General features: G+C 43.5%; 1 protein-coding gene across 3 annotated transcripts in view; it reads left to right on the top strand.

Annotated features, from left to right (window-relative positions):
- The window catches only part of RAD50 (RAD50 double strand break repair protein), a 126,772-nt gene that overhangs the window by 60,634 nt on the left and 44,968 nt on the right, over positions 1–21,170 (top strand). The window contains exon 2 of one of the 3 annotated variants that reach the window (XM_088661883.1): positions 15,736–15,797. The exons of the other annotated variants lie outside the window; for them this stretch is intronic. The gene's annotated coding sequence lies outside the window, so the exon portion shown is untranslated. The remainder of the gene's footprint in view (positions 1–15,735; positions 15,798–21,170) is intronic. 3 annotated transcript variants of the gene reach the window in all.

The raw sequence follows: 21,170 nt of genomic DNA, 5'->3' as shown, positions 1-21,170 counted from the left end.
TTCTTCTTCTTCTTCTTCTTCTTCTTCTTCTTCTTCTTCTCAATCAGAAGACCCCAAGTTCAGTTCTTAGCATCTCCAGAGAGGGCAGAGAAAGAGCCCTGTCTGAAAACCTGGCGAACCATTGCCCATCATTATAGACAGCTCTGAGCTAGATAGGACAAGGGTAGTGCAAGGCAGCGTCCTCTGTTGCTCTGAGAAGAATATTGGGATAATGTATATGACATGCTTTGAACTTTTAAAATGTGCTCTGCATATGGAAGGTTGTGATGTGACAGGGTTAGTGAGACAGAGCGGTTTAAGCATTGTTAATGGTCATTGTTTTGAGGGAAATTGTGAGGGAATATTTGCCTTATTTAGGAGAGTAGAGTAAGTAGGTAAAACCTTTGCATGCACACATGCCTCTTGACCGCCTCTCCCCCATATAAACAGCATCACCTGAGGCCTTCTTTGTGTGCTTCTGCCATGAGAGGTCCGGAGGGTGGCAACTCAAGAACAGGCCTTTTCTGTGGTGGCTCCCCAACTGTGGATTTCTCTCTTGAGGAAGGCTTGCTTGGTGCCTTCATGACCTATCGTTAGATGCTAGGCAAAAATATTTCTCTTCATCCAGGCTTTTGGCTAATTGTTTCTGTTTGTTATTATGGTATGTATTTTGTGTTTTTATATTGTAAACCATGCTGTGACCTTCAAATGAAGGGCAGTATAAAAATTTAATTAATACTGAAAATTATAATAATAATAATAATCCTGAAACCAACTGTTATTTCTCCATTACCATCCTCATACACAGTACTTCTCCACTTCCACCCCCCGCCAGCCACTCCTGCTTTGCTTTGGAGTCATGGAGCAGGTTCTAGACATTGAACAAAAAAATGGCACATTGGATAGCGCATCTCTTAAATGGGGGACTCCAAGCCTAGGCTGGGTCAGGGCCGGGCCATCCATGTTGCAATGTTTCTTCAGATACTCTCTAAATTTCTTCCACCTTCTCCTCCTTCTGGTCGCGGATCCTTCCAGTCATCTCCGCGAGTTCCATGTAGTCACAGCTGCCAAGTTTTCCCTTTTCTCGCGAGGAAGCCTATTCAGCATAAGGGAATTTCCCTTTAAAAAAATGGAGAACTTGGCAGCTATGCATGTAGTCCATCATCTTCATCTGCCAATCATTTATTGTAGGCATCTCTTGCAATTTCCAAAATTTGGCTATTATTAGTCTGGCTGCTGTTGTGGCATACAAAAAGAGTGTGAAATCTTTCTTTGGGATCTCATCTCCTACAATTCCAAGCAAAAAGGCTTCTGGTTTTTTAATGAAGGTATTCTTAAACACCCTTTTCAGTTCATTATAATCCCCCCCCCGAAGTCTTTTTATCTTGGGGCAAGTCCACCACATGTGGTAAAAGGTACCTCTTTTTCTTTACATTTCCAACACTTATTATCAGATGCATGGTGCATTTTTGCCAAATTCACAGATCTTAAATACCATCTATACATCATTTTCAACATATTCTCTTTCAATACATTTACATGCAGTAAACTTCATACCTTTTTTCCACAATCTCTCCCAATATTCAACATAATATTATGCCCCACATCTTTAGCCCATTCAGTCGTCTCTGATTTAACTTGTTCATCTTTTGTATGCTATTCCAACAACAAATTGTACATCTTGGATAGATTTTTTTGATTTTGTATCTAATAACTTTGTTTCCAAATGTGACTTTTCAGATGAGAACCCAGCATTTTTCATATTCATTTTAGACACTCCATTAATCTGATGATATTGTAACCAGTCATTTAACTTATCTTTAAGCTGTTCATATGACTTTAACTTATATTTGTCTTCTACTTATCTCATTATACATGATAAAGCTATCTTTAGCCATCTCACCCATTGCTTTTCCTGTGGGACCAATTTGCAGTCGTAAACAGTTGTAAATTCTTCCTGCAAGACCAAATGCGGTCATAAACAGTCCGGTTTCCCACCACCCTTTTGAGCGGTGCCCCTCCCCACCCTCTCACTATATATAAGGATCTGTGACTTCTGTTTCAGTGTATCTGAAGAAGTGTGCATGCACACAAAAGCTCATATCAATGACAAACTTAGTTGGTCTCTAAGGTGCTCCTGGAAGGAACCCCCCCCCATTATGTCATTCAGTTGAACTCTGAAGAGTAGGAAAAGCCTCTGGTGATGAATGAGGATTGATCCAACCTCCTTTGAATTCGGGGAGAGAGCAAATGCATGCCTCAAGTTTGTATATTATCTCACCCAGGGTGGGAGCATATTTAATGCTACCATGAGTCATTTTTTCAATAGAAAAATAAAAACAAAAGAGGAAGGAAAACACTGGTTTTGAGAGGTTTGGGTATCCTTCAGTAAACACTTCCATTGCTGACTTGTTATGTCCCAGTGCAAAATTCATCCATACAGTTTTCTAGAAGTAGTATGAATATAGCCGCCCCTCCACAGCAAACAGAAAGATAGACATTAATTACAGCTGATTAAGTAATTGATTGATTAGGTGGTTGAGTTTTCAGTGTGTCACCTGCCCTACATAGTAAAGACTGTGTGGATGAACACAAAAAAACCTTTAAATTGCAAATGAATCTATAGATCACTTTTTTAAAAATGATGTGATTTTGTGGGTAAACAGTTGGTTCTCTCTTTCTCTTGGAAAAAACTCCTATGCACACCTCTCTAAAACCAGACCCTCCAAGTGTCCCTATTTTCCAGGGACGTCCCTGATTTAGAGAAGCCGTCCCAGTCTCTGATTTGATCCTGGAATGTTCCACTTTTCGTTAGGATGTGTCCTATTTTCACTGGCAAAATGTTGGAGGGTATGGAGTTATCCAACCCCCAAGTCGTCTGAAGGCAATCCTGTATAGGGAAGCTTCTTTTAAAAATAATGTTTCATTATGTTTTTTTATATACATTGGAAGCTGCCCAGAGTGGCAGGGGCAGCCCAATAAGATATGTGGGGTATAAATAGTAAAATTATCATTATGGAATGGGACACCCCTATTTTAATTGGAGAAATATTGGAGGGCACGTAAAACAGAACTTGAGTAAATTAATTTATATTTTAGATCTATATGGCAATCTGACTGCACAGAAGAGAAGTGTGATTCTAAGGTGCATTTGTTGCCGTACTAACACTGTTTCATTAAATCATTTGGTATTTATGTGCAGAAAGAGGGTAGGGCTACATCCAGTTACAGAAGCTATAACAATATCAGGGTGTGTATTGTGAGCAGAATGACTGCCAGGCGACCTCACCCAACCCCCTCTTCATGAGTGACTTATGAAGGACAGGTCACACACTGATAATTTCAACAAGTTAGCTCAGTTGGGAGCTTGTATCACCTGACATTTCATGTGGGGTGAACAGGAAGGAAGTTGGTTATGTTCCTGCTTTGCTTTTTCGTCTTATTTTCTCTGAGGCATTAGCGATCGTCTGTTGAGTGCAGTGAACTGATGCCAATCTGTTAAGACAGCTTTTTTTTTTTCCTGGAGCGGGGACACCTGATAAAGGGATTTGGTGCACAATTAAAGTCAAGGGTCCCATGTACTTAAATATCAGTAGTCCAATGGAACAATACCAGTGTTTTTGGGTTGTGTGAATGTTGCTATTGTCATACGGTAGTTTTTACTGTTTGTATACCAACGGAAATAGCAGCAACATGGGTATTACTGCGCAAATTACCTATATGCCACCAGGATTTTAGTTTTTCGATTGTGCACATGGTATTGACAAGAATTTGAGTCAGTATGGACAATAATTTGTGAACCACTCTGAAATTTTCTAAATAAAAGAGCAGCCTATATAAATTTACCAAATACTAAAATAAATAAAGGAGGACATTTATTCAGACCCCAGCTTCTAAGGATGTTACACAGCAATTCCTTCATGGTATGGTGCTGGGGAACTTTCAGGACAGGTAAGTATGGTAGAGATGGCTGGAAAATCCAGGCAGATCCAGACTATAGACACTGTGACTGTGTCTGTTATATGTGATGTAGATTATTTGTGCCGTTGGCTCTCCTTTTGTTTCTTCTTCTTATTTTAAATTCCACAACACTTATAACATTTTAATAGTTTTCCTTAAACTGCTTTGAAGAGGGTGAGACAAGTGACTTCATGATGTCACAGGGAGTCAGCCAATCAGCATCACACAGTGCCAGCTACGGCTGCAAATTGGAAGAATGGGTTTCCCCTTAATATACGGTAACTCTTAGAGAAGATTGTGATGTCTGAACAAAACATCCCTCACCCTTCAAATTACGTATGTCTCTAACCACACTGGTACATCTCTAGGGTGCGTAACCAATTTGCCCTATTCTGGGGCTGCTGAAAATGTCAGAGTCACAAAGAAAGAACAGGGAAGGAGTTCCCCGTCTCCTTGGCATGAATAAAGGAAAAAGGGGGGAGGGAAGAAGGGGAGACAGGCGAATACAGGGGAGACAGGGGAACTGCTACATGGATGATTTTTTTATATACGTTGTTTAGTTTGTACCCAGTAGGTATCCTTGGTCTTTATTGGCATTTTAATGTTGAATGAATGATTGCATGGTATTTATGATTTGTTTGAGTTAAATTTGCTTTCGTAGTTTGTATTTATGATTTGCTCGAGCTATTTTTCGTATGTATGATGGATATAAGTTAATATTCAATGTAGCTTTTATTTTCTATTCTCTATTCTTTTTTTCGTCTTTTTTTCTGTAATTTGTTTAATAAGAAATAAAGTATTTTATTAATAAATAAAAAAAAAAGAAAGAAAGAACAGGGAAGGATGGAGAAAGAAAGCACTTGTGCTGATAGGGAAACTTGTGTGTGCTCAGCGGGGATAGAAATGGCATATGGTGTGCAGGTAAAGTGCAAAAGTGCTCAGCCCCTCAAGATCAAAGTCATGATCCCTTGCCAGGTGGTGCCACCATGTTTTGTCTCCTTGACTATCTGATTTGGGGGAGAAAAGTAACTTAAAAACATTGAAAAGGGCATTTGCATGGGCAAAATGACAGGCACAGGGTTAAGCATCTGTTCCTGCCTACCAGTTCTCCCTTGCAGGTGCCCTCTATCCCTGCATTAGAGTTATGAAACTCTAATACCGGTATATATACACGTGCAAAGGAACCCCAACTTCGGTAGTGTACACACTAATATGTTTGTACCACAAAAATATTGTTTTTCTCAATCCAAAATTGCTTGTGTTTATCCACGACATGCTGCTTTTAAGCTAGATTGATTCCAGATTCTACAGTCCACAAGGGTGGCTGTGGTTAACTTCCCCTTGACTGGGTTAGCCACACCTTTTCCTTCCTGCAAATGTCCCAGGGGAATGAAGAAGAAAATGATGCTGGTGATCTTGGTATTTGCCACCAACAGCACCATTGGGCAGATGTGGATACACACTCACCCCATTGCCAGGACTGGCTACATCTGTTTTCAAATGGACACACTGTGGGTTAATGCAGAACCAACCTGTAATGAGCTTTTATTTTCAGAACAGAACCCGTTTCTCAGGAAGTGCTTCCATTTATCAAGTTTGATCACTTGACCTAAGTCTGGTCCCATTTTCTCATCACGTCCTTAATTTCTTCATCTTTCAGTTGCCAATTTATTAATAACCTATATATTTTGGATAGAGTTTTTTGGATTATTATATGAGATATGTTTCTCCAGATCTGATATTTTGTTATCAATGTTTTATCTTTTCAAAGATGGCCTTCAGTTGATGAAATTCTAACCAAGTTAATCCCAGCTTTTTAATTTCTTCAAAATTCTTCAATTCTGGGCAATTGCTTATTCCCTCTACCAAATCCCTATAGGTTGGCCAGTCGTGACTCATGTTTTTCTTGTGGACTGCTATCGATTCCATGGGTGAGAGCCACCAAGGTGTTCTTGTAACCATTAAAGGTTTGTTTCTCTCCCAAACATCATACAATGCTTTTCTTACCATATGATTTAGAAATCCCTCATGTGATTTAATTTATCATGTCCTAAGTACCCGTGCCAACCGGAAACATTGTCCCAACCCTCTAAATCCAATATTTCCGTATTTTTAAATATTATTATCATAGCTGTCAACTTTCAGATTTGAAAATAAGGGATCAGCAGCAGCCTCACCTGTCCCGAGGACAGTCTACGGTATATCTAACAATCCAGGATAGCAGCAGGAAACGGCGCTGAAATAAGGAAATTTCCAGGAAAAAAAGGGAAGGTTGACAGCTGTGGCTTGGAATAAGGGAGTTTCCCGCAAAAAAAAAAAAAGCTTATTGTACTATTTTCCTAGCTTTTCTCTCCATACATACAGAGACTTCCACTGTTCTTGAGGGAGGGGTTTGAGGCAGGGCCATAGCTCAGAGATAGCGCATCTGCCCTGCAAGCTGTACATGCAGAAAGAAAGCAAACTCTAGCAACTCCAGGTGGAACTGCGAAAACGTCCCTGCCTAAAACTCTGGACAACTGCTTCTAGTAGAGACAACACTGAGCTACATGGACCAATGATCTGGCTCAGTATTAGAGAGCTCTCTATGTTCCTATGATGTCGGAGAGCATGGCTTAGAGACAGGGTGTGGCATTCAACTAAGTTTTACTCTGAGGAGACATATTGAAAACAGTGGCCCTAACGTAGTCGTGTTAATTCATTTCAATGGACTTGCTGATCAGAAGGTCGGTGGTTCGAATCCCCGCGACGGGGTGAGCTCCCGTTGCTCGGTCCCAGCTCCTGCCAACCCAGCAGTTCGAAAGCAAATCAAAGTGCAAGTAGATAAATAGGTACCGCTCCAAGCGGGAAGGTAAATGGCGTTTCCGTGTGCTGCTCTGGTTCGCCAGAAGCAGCTTTGTCATGCTGGCCACATGACCTGGAAGCTGTACGCCGGCTCCCTCGGCCAATAACGCGAGATAAGTGCCACAACCCCAGAGTCAGTCATGACTGGACCTAATGGTCAGGGGTCCCTTTACCTTTAAGCTTTAAGTAAAGCTTATTGGAATACCACCACCCACCCACAAAGACAAGCCCTACTAGTCAATTTTTTTTTATCAGTCACAATACTAAAATATAAACCTATGAAACATGAGGCGAAAGAAAGGGTGGGGAGGAACTGAACAACCATCATCAGCTGAGGAGAATGGATGCTGTTCAGCTTCTCTGGCTTATTGATTTGCCTCAGCAAATGCTGGGTCGTGTGAGGTATGCATTTTTGCCTTCCCCTAGAATCTGAATCCCTGCCAGTGGGTGAGTCAGCGCAAAATGCATCCAGCTGCTCCAGCAAGGAGAGAGTCGAAGCACAGGGTTATTTATACTTCCTCCTCCCTCCCTCCCTCAGACGAGTGAGCTCTTGAGCTGTTTCCATTTCTTATAAACGGCCCTGCTGCAAGGAAGCCATGAGGAAGCTAACTGGGCTGCTGCAAGGCTGGGCAAAGAAATTTATGTGAAACACAGATGAAGTTCTGCCCATCTGGCACCAGATAAATACTGTTGACTAAAGCAACCAGGTCACGGGGTGGGCGGGTGAGCTGCTTATTGTTTCCCAGAATCTAAATTCCTTAAACTTGAGGCTGTTGCAGCCCAATCACCTTCTAAATCTGCCCCGGATGGTCCAGGAATCAGCGTGTTTTTACATGAGTAGAATGTGTCCTTTTATTTAAAATGCATCTCTGGGTTATTTGTGGGGCCTGCCTGGTGTTTTTACATGAGTAGAATGTGCGCTTTTATTTAAAATACATCTCTGAGTTATTTGTGGGGCATAGGAATTTGTTCATTATTTTCCCCCAAAATATAGTCCAGCCCTCATAAGGTCTGAGCGATAGTGGACCGGCTCCCTCCTGAAAAAGTTTGCTGACCCCTAAAGTGTCCCTTGGCCAGTGACATTTTGAACTGCAAGTGTTGGGGTTGGGAGAGATTTAATACGTATTCCATTAAAACACACCTGCGTAATTGCAATGCAGAAGGCAGGTGGTTATACAGTATATGAAACTGGCAAACAGGTGGGGTGCTTGCCATGGGGCCTAGTCTTCTGAGATCACAAGGCATGTTCACCTTCTAGCCAGCAACAGGATTCCTTGGATAATAATAATAATAATAATAATAATAATAATAATAATAATAATAATAATTTATTATTTATACCCCGCCCATCTGGCCGGGTTCCCCCAGCCACTCTGGGCGGCTTCCAACAAAACAGAAATTCTAAAATACAGAAATCCATCAAACATTAAAATACAGAAATCCATTAAACATTAAAAGCTTCCCTAAACAGGGCTGCCTTGAGATGTCTTCTAAAGGTCTGGTAATTGTTGTTCTCTTTGACCTTTAGTGGGAGGGCATTCCACAGGGTGGGTGCCACTACCGAGAAGGATGCAATTGGGGATCATTTGGATCTATTCCAATATGGCTTGCAGACTGGGTAAAGGATCCAAACTGCTGTGGTGGATGACCTGGGCTAGGGAATGGATAAGAAGAGCCCAACCCTGTTGATTCTTCTAGACATGATAGCCATGTTCAAATATATGAAAGGATGTCATATGGAGGAGGGGGAAATATTGTTTTCTGCTGCTCCAGAGAAGCGGACACGGAGCAATGGATTCAAACTTCAAGAAAGAAGATTCCACCTAAACATTAGGAAGAACTTCCTGGCAGTAAGAGCTGTTTGGCAGTGGAATTTGCTACCAAGGAGTGTGGTGGAGTCTCCTTCTTTGGAGGTCTTTAAGCAGAGGCTTGACAGGCATATGTCAAGAATGCTTTGATGGTGTTTCCTGCTTGGCAGGGGGTTGGACTGGATGGCCCTTGTGGTCTCTTCCAACTCTATGATTCTATCACTTCTCTCAGGGACCATCAGTAGCATCCCTGTCTTGGATGGGATGGGAGGGTTTCTTTTTCTTTTTCTTTACAATGGCCCTGTTCCTACCTGGAAGGCAAATCCCAAAATGAGACACTGCTGTTCTATCCCATAGCCTTTGGCATGCAGGCTACTCACAAGGTTCCATCTCATCTCCCATATTTTTAACATATACTGTACATGAAATCACTGGGTGAAGCCATCTGGACAATTGTACTGGGGTATTCTGCACACCTAGAGGTACGGTTGATAGTTCGTGGACCCCAGAGGATCCGCAAAACCCACCAGGGGTTCCATGGCACATACCCATCACATCCCCCCTAATTTCTTTCCCTGCACTGAACTCAAGTTCACTGAAGCTGCCATCTGCACCTGTACAGTGGCTGCCTGAAATGTGTGATATGTTTGTGTTTGCCACCTACTTAGTTAACTACAATGAAAAAACTGAGCAGTTAGAAAGCAAGTAACTTGTAATACGTATTTTAATGACAGCATGGACAGCCTGAGTCAGAAATTTGAAAACTTTGAATTCCCAAGATATAGACAAATGGCATAACATAGTTTGCCAAACAGCCTTATTGGAAACATCACACAGATTAAGAGACAGGGGGAAAACAAAGCAAAAAAAAGAAGAGACAATTCCCATGAAATCTGGTGTGATTTTATTGAACAGACAAATAAATAAACACATGGCAGGCTAATCATCATCATCATTTATACCCCACCCTTCTGGCTGGGTTTCCCCAGCTACTCTGGGTGGCTTAGAACACATATAAAAACACAACAAAACATCAAACATTTAAAAACAAAATATCCTATACAAGCAACAAATAAATCAATAGAAAGCAACAACAATAAACAGTTTATAGTTACACCCTAATTAAATTAAGCACCAACCCCAACTAAACATTCAACCAACACCAGCCCAACAAAAACAAAACAAAGGAATCAAAATTTATGGCAGAGTTTGGCTTCTATAGACCAAAGAGGATTTTTTATTTTAATTTCCCACCATCCGTATTCCGTAACATAGAAGGTAAAAAAACTAATGTAATAAGCAAAACACTGCAACATTAATGGCAAAGTGTATTATAACTTGCCTGGTATTAGTGCACTGTTAGTTCCTAATACTGAAACAAATGTGTTTTTGTATGTTTTCCCCTTTTAGTATTTGTTAATATTGTAAAATTCAGTAAAAAAACAAAACAAAATACCACAATTTGAATGAATGAATGAACCACAAGGAATGACCTGGATAGTGTTGACTACTGGTGAGATCTGTCCAAAGGTCCAGATTTGTTTGTTTATTTTGCTGAGCCACTCTGCTTGAAAATCACTTTTTGCCCCCACCTCACTTTGCTACCCTTTATATCTAAGGACACCTAACCAATCAATCAGGGCCGTCTTTAAATCAGAGCGACGGAGAAGGGGGACAGGGACTTTTGCTCCACTGCTTTTCAGTCCTGCCGATCGAGAGGGACCGGTATACAGTAGGTATACATTTGGCGCCCCCCAGAATTTGCCGCTGGGGTACCCCGCACCCCTTGCACCCCCAGGTAAAGATGGCCCTGTAATCAATTAAAAGGAGTTGTGGGTCAGCCTTCTTGTTACAAAGTTATATTTTTTTCTCAAGAAAAATAATTGGGGATTGTATGAGCAGAAATGGAAAACAATGATAAGAGATAAGATTTTTTTCTAAATTTAGGGGATGACCAGCACATCTTTCATAGATTTTTGTGGGGGGGGGCTTCCATTTTGAGGGCTGAGGGAGAAGCAGCTGCATGCCATTCTTCCAACCCACTGCCACCCCCTCCCATTTCAGGGTTAGGACTGCACTCTGTAGATTTTTTTAAAAATGAGATTTGCAAGGATCTGAATTCTGTGCGCCAGATACTACATTTTGTGCTTTTGTATGTGATCCTCTGCAAATGCTGCATGCCACCCTTGGAGATGAATAATCAGATACCAAGTAAAGAGGTTGCAGGCCATGGGCACTAGTATCCTTAAGAAACACCCATATGGGGAATGAACTTTATCCCATTTTCATTATCTACCAGAAAGTAATCTCTCTACCCTGGGCCACAATGAAAGAAACCTCATTAGATATTTCCAGCGTTCTCTGATTCCTCAGATAAAACTTCAGAAAGATACTCCTACACTCTGGAGAGAATCATGGCCACTACCACTGCTGAAACTACGGTGGTGGCTGCTATCTCCCTGGTTGCTCCCTGGCAGGAGGGTTTATTTATGTCTGTGCAATAGCAGTTTGCAGCTTTTAGGGCAGGGCCAGGAAGATTTCCTGCCTAAATCAAACAAAGGTTACCTAAACAAAGGCAGTTTCACACAAACCACGCTTCACAACAGTCTGGAGACTAAAAGCACGTTTTAAGAAAAGGATAAATTATTTCAGAAGTTGCCAAGGTCAAAAAAAAAAAAAAGAGGATGGGGAAGTTGCCTGTTGAAGTCAATTGGTGACTCAGCATATAATGGCCCAGGCTCTGACCCTGCAGCCATGTGTAACATTAGTCCAAGATCTTAAAACACTTTAGAGAGAAGGCAACTCAGAAGGAACAGAAGCCATCCCCTGCCTGATCTCCCTTCAAAACGCACCTTCATACCAGGTTGCCTCCATCTCGTCAGAGTACTTCTGGACCCATGTTTATCACACAGGCCTGGAACCTCATAGGGAGGAGAGCAATTTGGGGAAAGGGATGGTGGTCTGTGAAAAAATGCTTTATTCCTCCACTGCAAAACAAAGCACTCCCTCCTAGAGTTAGGGAGAAGGGAGCCATTGGGATAACATCATACAGCCACAGTCTAATGTTTGATCTTGAGGGAGCAATGACTACTCAGCGGTGTATTTGCGATCTCTTGCTGAAGGATAACAACATCATTCCCTTCCACTCCTGGAGACACCTGTACTACTTAATTAAGCAGCAAGCGACAGAATGCTGCCTGCAATTGCGGAACTTTGCTTTTATCACTGAGCGCCATGCATATACCATCACAACAGTGAATGGGGCAGCCTAATTCAAGGTTGCCAGGGCAACATGGGTGTGATGTCACACAGGGAAAATGTTGCTTATTTTTTAAAATAAATAAATAAATAAATAAATAAATAGAGGTCTGCAGAAGTGGGGCGAGCAGACAGAAGAGGAGGTGTTGCATCTGGCAAGTTGTTCTGGGAGGAAGGAAGGGAACAAAGAAGAAAATTATTATTGGGGCAGAGGATGAAATGCAGATGCCACAAGGGCTGGCTGGAGACAAGCTGGGGCAGAGAGACAGAGGCGGCATGTAGGAAGCCACACACCTCTCTCTTTCTATAGACAGCACTGGGTGGTTACTATAGCAACTGGCTTGGCTGACCTTGCACCTGTTGGCTTATCTCAGATGTGGGGTGATGTGTGCCCTTGAAAGAAATTAACCCCTTCCTTCACGTCCAGTTCCTCCAAAGTAAAATTAGGTTAATGTGGTATATAAAAAAGGTCTTAAGCCTCTGTTGGGGCCAAATTAGGTGTTCAGAAGTGGGCAGGAGATGGGTGTTTAACCCTTCCTGCACAAAGGTGGATCTAGGGAATTTGGTTGCACCAGATGCAGAGCTTCTAGGGTGCTGTAGCAGGAGCCGCAACTATGATATCCAAGGGAAGGCGAGAGGCGGGAGGGCCCTAGTTTTGGCATCGCCTCTGTCCTTGCTTAGGTTCCCCTGCTCTTTGACATCTCTCGCAGCCTTAGGTCATCACATGTGTCTCTCTTATTTCCCACCCCTTACATGTCAGAAAACTTCTCCTGGCATCCCCTCTTATGTAAACATCCACGAGGTCCTTGCCAGGCCAAAGCAAACAATGTGAACTGCAGTCTGGCCCCTTTTGACTGCTAACTGCTTGCCTACATAACGTAAGAGCCCAAAGGCACCCCACCCCCATTCTTTTGGTGGCCAAATAGATGCCTGTGGGAAGCCAGCAAGCAGAACTCGAGCACAAGAGCCCTTTCCCCTCGTGCGATTGCCAGCGACTGGGATTCAGAGGCACGCTGCACAGCAGAAAATAGCCATTGTGAGGAGTAGCCCTTAATACAGGCATCCCCAAACTTCGGCCCTCCAGATGTTTTGGACTACAATTCCCATCTTCCCCAACCACTGGTCCTGCTAGCTAGGGCAGGCATCTCCAACCTTCGGCCCTCCAGATGTTTTGGACTACAGTTCCCACCATCCCTGACCACTGGTCCTGTTAGCTAGGGATCATGGGAGTTGTAGCCCAAAACATCTGAAGGGCCGCAGGTTGGGAATGCCTGAGCTAGGGATCATGGGAGCTGTAGCCCAAAACATCTGGAGGGCCGCAGTTTGGGGATGCCTGCCTTAATATATTCCATGAATTTCTTTTTGAAGCCATCCCAGGTGGTAGCCATCGCTGCCTCTTGTGGGAGTGAGTTCCATAGTTTATGTGTTGTGTGAATAAGTGCTTTCTCTCCTCTGTCTTGTGGGATGCGGGTGGCGCTGTGGGTTAAACCACAGAGCCTAGGGCTTGCTGATCAGAAGGTTGGCAGATCAAATCCCGCGATGGGATGAGCTCCCGTTGCTCGGTCCCAGCTCCTACCAACCTAGCAGTTCGAAAGCACATCAAGGGCAAGTAGATAAATAGGTATCGCTCTGGCGGGAAAATAAACGGCGTTCCCTTGCGCTGCTCTGGTTCGCCAGAAGTGGCTTAGTCATGCTGGCCACATGACCCGGAAGCTGTACGCCGGCTCCCTCGGCCAGTAAAGCGAGATGGGCGCTGCAACCCCAGAGTCATCCGCGACTGGACCTAACGGCCAGGGGTCCCTTTACCTTTACTCCGCTGTCCTGAATTTTCCAACATTCAGCTTTCTTGGATGCCCCCCAGTTCTAGTGCTATGAAAGGAACTTTTCTCTGCCCATTTTCTCTGCGCCATATATCATTCCATACACTGCTGCCTGCTGTGTTGCCTTTTCTCTCAGATAAAAAAGCCCCAAATCATAGAGTTGGAAGAGACCACTACAGTGGAACCTCGGTTTATGAATTTTTGGTTTACGAATGCCGCGGACCCATCTGGAACAGATTAATTCACTTTCCATTACTTTCAATGGGAAAGTTCACTTCAGTTTATGAACGCTTCAGTTTATGAACAGACTTCCGGAACCAATTACACCCATGCTTCGGGTTAAGTATGCTTCAGGTTGAGTACTCCACGGACCGGTCTGGAACGGATTAATCCACTTCCCATTACTTTCAATGGGAAAGTTCGCTTCAGTTTATGAACACACTTCCGGAACCAATTGTGTTCATAAACCAAGGAATCACTGTACAATCATTTAGTCTAACCCCCTGCAATGCAGGAAACGTTTGCCCAATGTGGGGTTCAAACCCATGACCCTGAGATTAAGATTTGGGGGTGGGGCTTCTGCTTGATATACTGTGATCGCCTCCACAGCTGCAAACCTATAAACCCTTCCTTGGGTCTAAGTCCAGTGAAACACACAGTAGAACTTACTTCTGAGTAAACATGCAAAGGGGAACGTGCAGACTCCAGCTCTCTTTCCTCCCTTAATAATAGTAAGTCTGGTGATTTACAGAAATTTCTAAACAAGCAATCACGAGCTGCGGGTTGAAGGCGAATATGTATCTCGCTGCTTGGAAAGGGCTAGTGGAGGAGGCGGCAGAGGCGCAGGCGTCCTCCCAGCTTTGGCAAGGCTCCCACAAGCACGGACGTTAAGTTTCGGTTTCTTGCAAAGGGAGAGCTCTGAATGAAATCGAGGATAATTCCGGGAATTGTCAATAACAGCAGTGGGTCACTAGAGGGCACTAGAGGGGGGCCAACCCTACCCAAATAACTCAGCAAAAGCCAATAGACGGCTAAAAAGAGGGAAATTCCTGCCAGAGAAGGCATTAGGAACATGGGATGATTCGAGGAAAGGGAGAGAAGAGTTCTGTTTCATATTCTACAGTTTCTGAGCGAGCAGATAATTTAATCCAGATTTATCATTTCTATGGGAAATTTGGTTAGTAATTTTTTTATAAAAAAACACTGCAGAAATAGGGAATCCGGATTAAAGGGTGGGGGGAGATTAAGGGATGATATTTTAATGAAGGTGGTGCCATGTGGGTGCTGCAAGGCACACACAGCCAGAGTCCACAGAAAACTTTTGTGTTGGCCCCACTTGTTTCCATTTTCCCCTCTTGTGTTTTTAGTAATATTAAGCATTCACCTATCATTCTCAAGTGTATAACCTCTCAAAGCATTTCACAAAATGAGGGTGCAGGGACTCCCAGAAGGGCCTCCGGCAATGATCTTTGCACCTATGCAGACTAATGTGGAAAAGCCAGTCCTTGAGGTATCCTGGCTCTAAGCCTTTTCAGACTTTGAACATTAACATTGACTGGGACCCAAGAAACAGTCAGTGAGTTCAAGACTGGTGAGATGTCTTCCATCCACCCAGCCCCAATTAGTTAGGGTCGCTATATAAATTGGATTTAAAAAATAACAACAATACAAAATTATCAGATTTCCCCCAACAAGGATGAATCCAGTTTGGGTGGGCAGTGCACTTTGATGCTGATGACATCATGTGGACTCTGGGGCGGGGGGGGGGGAGCCTGCATGCATGAGTAGTGCCCATCCCATAGTATTTTACCTGCCATTGGGGACACATTTCATGCATCTGGTTGGCAGTGGGCTCTAATCCCTGAAAAGTTGGCAGGAGCTGGGACAGAGCAACGGGACCTCACTCTGTTACACGGATTCGAACTGCCAACCTTGCGATTGGCAAGCCCAAGAGGCCCGGTGGTTTAGACCACAGCACCACCTGCATCCCTCAACTGTACAATTTGCAGCCAAGATGGATTTCCTATTCCTTGTTAGATGTGTTTTAATTAGCACTTTTATTATCTTAGGCTGCAACAGTGAAGCGTCTCTCCCAGCCTCGGCCTTTAACCTTCTGCTGCAAAGACATGTGGTTAGTAAGCTTGTATTTTGAAGGGGGTGGAGAGAGAATTATGTGCATGTGTCTTGGCCTTTTTCAGATGCTGGTCTGTCTGTAGCTTGTGCAAACAAAGCAAATGTGTTCTGGTTTTTTCATGAATACACATAGAAGGAGGCTTGGACTCCAGTTGCCACTGCTCCCACCCCACCTGCTAAACCACTGAGCCTCTTGGGCTTGCCGGTCAGAAGGTTGGCGGTTTGAATCCCTGCGATGGGGTGAGCTCCCACTGCTCTGTCCTAGCTCCTGCCAACCTAGCAGTTCGAAAGCATACCAGTGCAAGTAGATAAATAGGTACCACTGTGGCAGGAAGGCATTTCTGTGCACTCTGGTTTCCATCATGGCGTTCCGTTGCACCAGAAGTGGTTTAGTCACATGACCCAGAAAGTTGTCAGTGGACAAATGCCGGCTCTCTCAGCCTGAAAGCGAGATGAGCGCCACAACCCCATTGTCGCCTTTGACTGGACTTAACTGTCCAGGGGTCCTTTACTTTTACCTTTTACAAAAGTGAGAAACACTGTCAGGCACAACTTCCATGCTCTCTTTTACTGTCTCTTCCTAATTCCTTGTGGCATGGATTGATGGAGTGATTGATTTTTGGGGAGAGGGGTTAGGGAACATTGGAATTCTTTTTTTTTACCACACTGCAATCCTTCTGTTGAGGATATTGTCTGTGGACTAACAGTCCTGCTATACCTGGAACTGGGTGCTGAGAGTGCAGCTGAATGGGGCACAGCTGTGGGCAGCCGGAGAAACTACCACTCACATTGAACCTGCCCCTAGAGTGAGAGACTAGGGCGATGTTTGCTGTTTCCAGCAACTCCTTCTCATTGTGAGCTTTGAGTTTGTTTGACTCCTGTTGGAGAACCCAGCAGCTGAGGAGGGTGTGTGTGTCAGAAAGAAAATGAACTGATATTGATTTTTATATACAGTATATATTAGTAACTTTGTATTAGTGTAACGTTTTTTATATGCAACTGTGTATTTTTGTAAAGTTTTGTTTAAGTTGTCAGTTGTTGCTTCAATTTTCTGGATTTGGCTTAGATATATATTTTTATATATTACGTGGTATAGAAATTAAATAATCAATCAATTACTAATATGCTCACTTTCTTAGAAGTAAGCCCCAGGTCAGAGGCAGATTTAGGGGAGTGCAACTGCTTCAGACACACTCAGGCCCCACAACTATTATGTAGAATGGAAGTCAAGAGGTGGGGGGGGGCAGAATTTTGTCATCACACAAGCAAGGCCCTGCTGAAATTTGAGACCCCAAGGTGAGGGAACCCACAGACAGGTGGGTTTGCAGCTTGATGGAATATTCAGCCAATTATTCAAATTTGGAAGAGTTCTGCAGTAAGAAGCAAGACTTTGTTTTTAGATTATACACACCCCCTAGCAGGCATCATCTTAGTAGTGTCCTTTCCTCCTATGCAAGAACCGAAGTCAGAACACCTCTTTTAAGATGCCAACCTCCATTTTATACGTATTTGTATTTCAAATAAACAGATATTTTAAAATCTACCCAATTAATTGGGGACGCTTTTTTACCTCATTAAAATATTTTAAACCGTTTAGCCACCTGCAAAAGGAGCAGGGAAGCTGTGGCCTTCCAGATACTGCCGAACTACAACTCCCATCAGCTCTGGGTGACAATTAACTTAGAACAGGGCTACGTTTGTCATATGTTGTGTATGGACACTGTTCTAGCTTGCTAACCTTTCCTTTTCAGTAATCGGGGGACACAAATGGCAGTTGGGTGCAAAACTCTATCATTTTCAGGGGAGAAAAATGTTTGCCTCCAAGAGGGGAAGCAACATCCTCAATAAGTGAGGGGAGGCTGTGGTTTGACCGCGGTGCGAAAAAGAAGCGACGCTCTGCATATGCTCAGGGGCACGTTGTTCTTCATGCGTTCCAGCGACGGAGCACTCTCCCAGCCAGTCTCCCATAGCAAACACCCACAAGCGCAACGCCGCTCACTTTAAGCTCCAGAGACACCCCCCCCCCGGCCCCTGCAATGGTCCTGTGTCGAAAGGGACCTGCGGTTGCAGCGACTGTTTGCTTGTGGTGAGTCAACCCTGGCGCGGATCCACGCGGGGAAAGCTGCTGGAAGTTCCAGATCGAGGCGAGGGGAAAATCCATCGGGGCTGGAAAAGTCCTTCCTGCGAAAGCACCTGCCTTTCCTGACCAGTCCTTGGCTCGCTTTTCCAAACCGAGCCGGCAACGGAGCCCGGCAGTGAGATCATCTATGAAATATTAACACACACACACACACACACACAAAAAAAAAAAACAGAGAAAAGAATGAATCAGGCCGAGACAAAAACAAGACACGACGAAACGAAACATGCTGGCCAGCGCTTTGCGTGGGAAAGCGTCGAAATCGGACAGTTGAGGCTGAGATGGCGCGCCATCTAGAGAAAGCCAGCGGAGTCGACAGCTTGGCTCTGTTAGTCCCGTGCCTCTTGTGTTCGCTCAGCGTGCCCTTTTCGTTCTGCAAAAGCAACGCCTCCTTCCAGTTTGGTAATTCGCAAGCTCAGGAGAATGCATCACCTCTGATTAGTCAGCAGTATAATATAACGGCGCGTTAATGGACCTAAGGAGGGGCATGGTGTGAGTTTCAATCTCTCACCAGCCTCAGGCTGAGTTTTCAAGGAGATGATGAGCTCTTGGGAAAGCCCCGGAGATTGCAAAACGTGGGAAGGAGAGTGACAGCTGTCATCGCTGAAAGCAACAGCGTCTGTCCTGACAGTGCAGTTTCCTTTTTAAAGCCGATCTCTTTAATGGAAAGGCTCTAGAATTGTTTCTGTTGTTGTTGTTTATTTATTTCCCCAGCCGCTCTGGGCGGCTCCCAACAGAATATTAATAATGATAACAAAGTAATAAAACATCAAACTTCCCTAAAACTTACCTAAACAGGGCTGCCTTCAGATGTCTTCTAAAAGTCAGGTAGTTGTTTATTTCCTTGACATCTGATGGAAGGGTGTTCCACAGGGCAGGTGCCACTACCGAGAAGGCCCTTTGCCTGCTTGCCTGTAACCTCACTTCTCCCAGTGAGGGAACCACCAGAAGACCCTCAGTGCTGGACCGCAGTGTCTGGGCTGAACGATGAGGGTGGAGACGCTCCTTCAGGTATACTGGGCTGAGGCCGTTTGTCAAGCCCTGCCCCCACCCCCCGATGGCTATTTCATTACATACCAAAACCCTGCTGCTTCCCTTGGAAATGTAGGCTGCAGTAGCACAGACTCCAGCCCAGGAGTAAATCCCAGGTTACATTTCGTTAGGTATGTTTAGGATTGCACTGTATGATTATTTTTGAGTGCTAGAAATTAGGGCTGCCGCCCAATTAAATACCCTTGAGTGAATCATGTGGATTTTAATTAGAGAATGAAATCCCCTTAAAGTTGCATGCTGCTAAAATAACAGCGCTGAGGGAAAAGGCAACTTTCTTTCAATACTTTAGATGACATTTGTGGGTTCTGTAGCATGTTAGAAGAGGCAGCTGTGTTTTCTTTGATAGCCCCTCCTTCAGGAAGCTCATGTATGCATGGTTCATTGCACCATCACAACAATCCTGTGGTGTAGGTTAGCTTGAAAGGCAGTGACTTCCCCCGTGTCACTCAGTGGCAGAATGGGACTTAAACCTGGGCCTGGTCATAGAGTAACAATAAGCACTATTTCACACTGCCATTTCCTCTCCTACATTCAGGAAGTGGCTACCCACAGTTTTTGTAAGTACTTGTAAAATCTTTCTACATTAACCTGCCTATCTACTAGGATCTAGAGGAGAGGCTCTTCTCGCTATCTGCTGATGGGCCAAAGCCTTGCACAGTGACTTGGGACAGGGCCTTCTCTGTGGTGTCACCTTGGCTGTAGAACAGCCCTCCCCTTAGGTTTCAGTACCAGCTGAAAATGTGCCTGTCCACCCAGGCTTTTGTGAAGGACTAATTTAAGATGTTGTGTGCAAATGGATATTTCTTCGTCTGCTGTGCTGGCATTTTTAAATTTTGTATTTTGAATTGTCTGACTTAACAGAGCTATCCTTCTGCATGTCTGCTCAGAAGTAATTCACACCATGTTCAATGGAACTTATTCCCAGGTTAAGTGTTTATAGTGATTAAAACCTAACCCTAAATGTAGCAGCCCTATTAAAAGCCCTTCAGGTTTTGTTAATAGGCTACAACATGCACTACAGAAAAAGTTTTTAATCACTTCAAATACAATATTTTTCAGTGGAAGCCATTCCTCCATTCATCTTCATATCATCAAGTGCTGGGAATACATCACATAGATCAGGAGGAGGGAGGGTAGAAATCATAGCTGCCAAGTTATCCCTTTTTAAAGGGATTTTCCCTTATGCTGAATAGGCTTCCTCGTGAGAAAAGGGAAAACTTGGCAGCTATGGTAGAAATGTGTGGTCTTCCAGATATTGGGACTCCAGCTAACATCAGCCACAGCTAGTATGAATGATCAGGGAGTTGTAGTACTGGCATGGAAAGTAGGTCTTTAATTAAGCTCAGAAACCCATTTTCTTCTACTATCTTTACTATCTTGTAGATGGTCTTCTGAGAATGAACACTGTTTCCTGTATAACAGAAATCTGAAGTGTCAGTGAGATGTGAAGTCAGAATGGGCCGTATACGGCTGTCAATAATAGCACGTTTCCTATTTGTGATCTAAGCAAACAGAGCTTCCATTTCCCCCACTGTTGTATCAGTTTATTTCTAAAATGTATATACCAAACCTTCAGTGCCAACTGGTAGTCCATAAATGGCTGAAGAAGGAGGGGGAAAATGAAAGACACATATAATACAACTGTATTGGTAATAATATTATTATTGTTTTACATTCCATGACTCAGATAGTTAAGAGGAAAATAAATACTCTGTGGAGTTTAACATTTAAAACTCAATCATAGTACAGTCATGATTCCAGAATGAAATTGAGTTAGCTTTTACTTGAGAATAAACACAGTTTTCTTGTAGAAAAGGATGTTATATTTTAAGCGTACAATATTTTAAGACTACAGTGCTACCTTGGTTTAAGAACAGTCCCGTTTATGAACAATTCAGTTTACAAACTCTGCAAAACCGGACGTACTGTAGTGTCCCGGTTTGCGAACTTTACCTCGGTCTAAGAACAGAATCCGAACGGTGGAAGGGCACCGGCGGCGGGAGCCCTCATTAGGGAAAGCGCACCTTGGTTTAAGAACAGTTTCGGTTTAAGAACGGACTTCCGGAATGGATTAAGTTTGTAAACTGAGGTACCAGTGTATACTATCTATCTATCTATCTATCTATCTATCTATCTATCTATCTATCTATCTATCTATCTATCTCTCTCAATAGTAAC

This window comes from Zootoca vivipara, chromosome 2 (assembly GCF_965207765.1).
Source record: "Zootoca vivipara chromosome 2, rZooViv2.hap1.1, whole genome shotgun sequence".
In the NCBI taxonomy this organism is placed as follows: domain Eukaryota; kingdom Metazoa; phylum Chordata; class Lepidosauria; order Squamata; family Lacertidae; genus Zootoca; species Zootoca vivipara.
The sequence above is the reverse complement of the archived record's forward strand: the minus strand, read 5'-3'. Positions and strand labels throughout refer to the sequence as shown.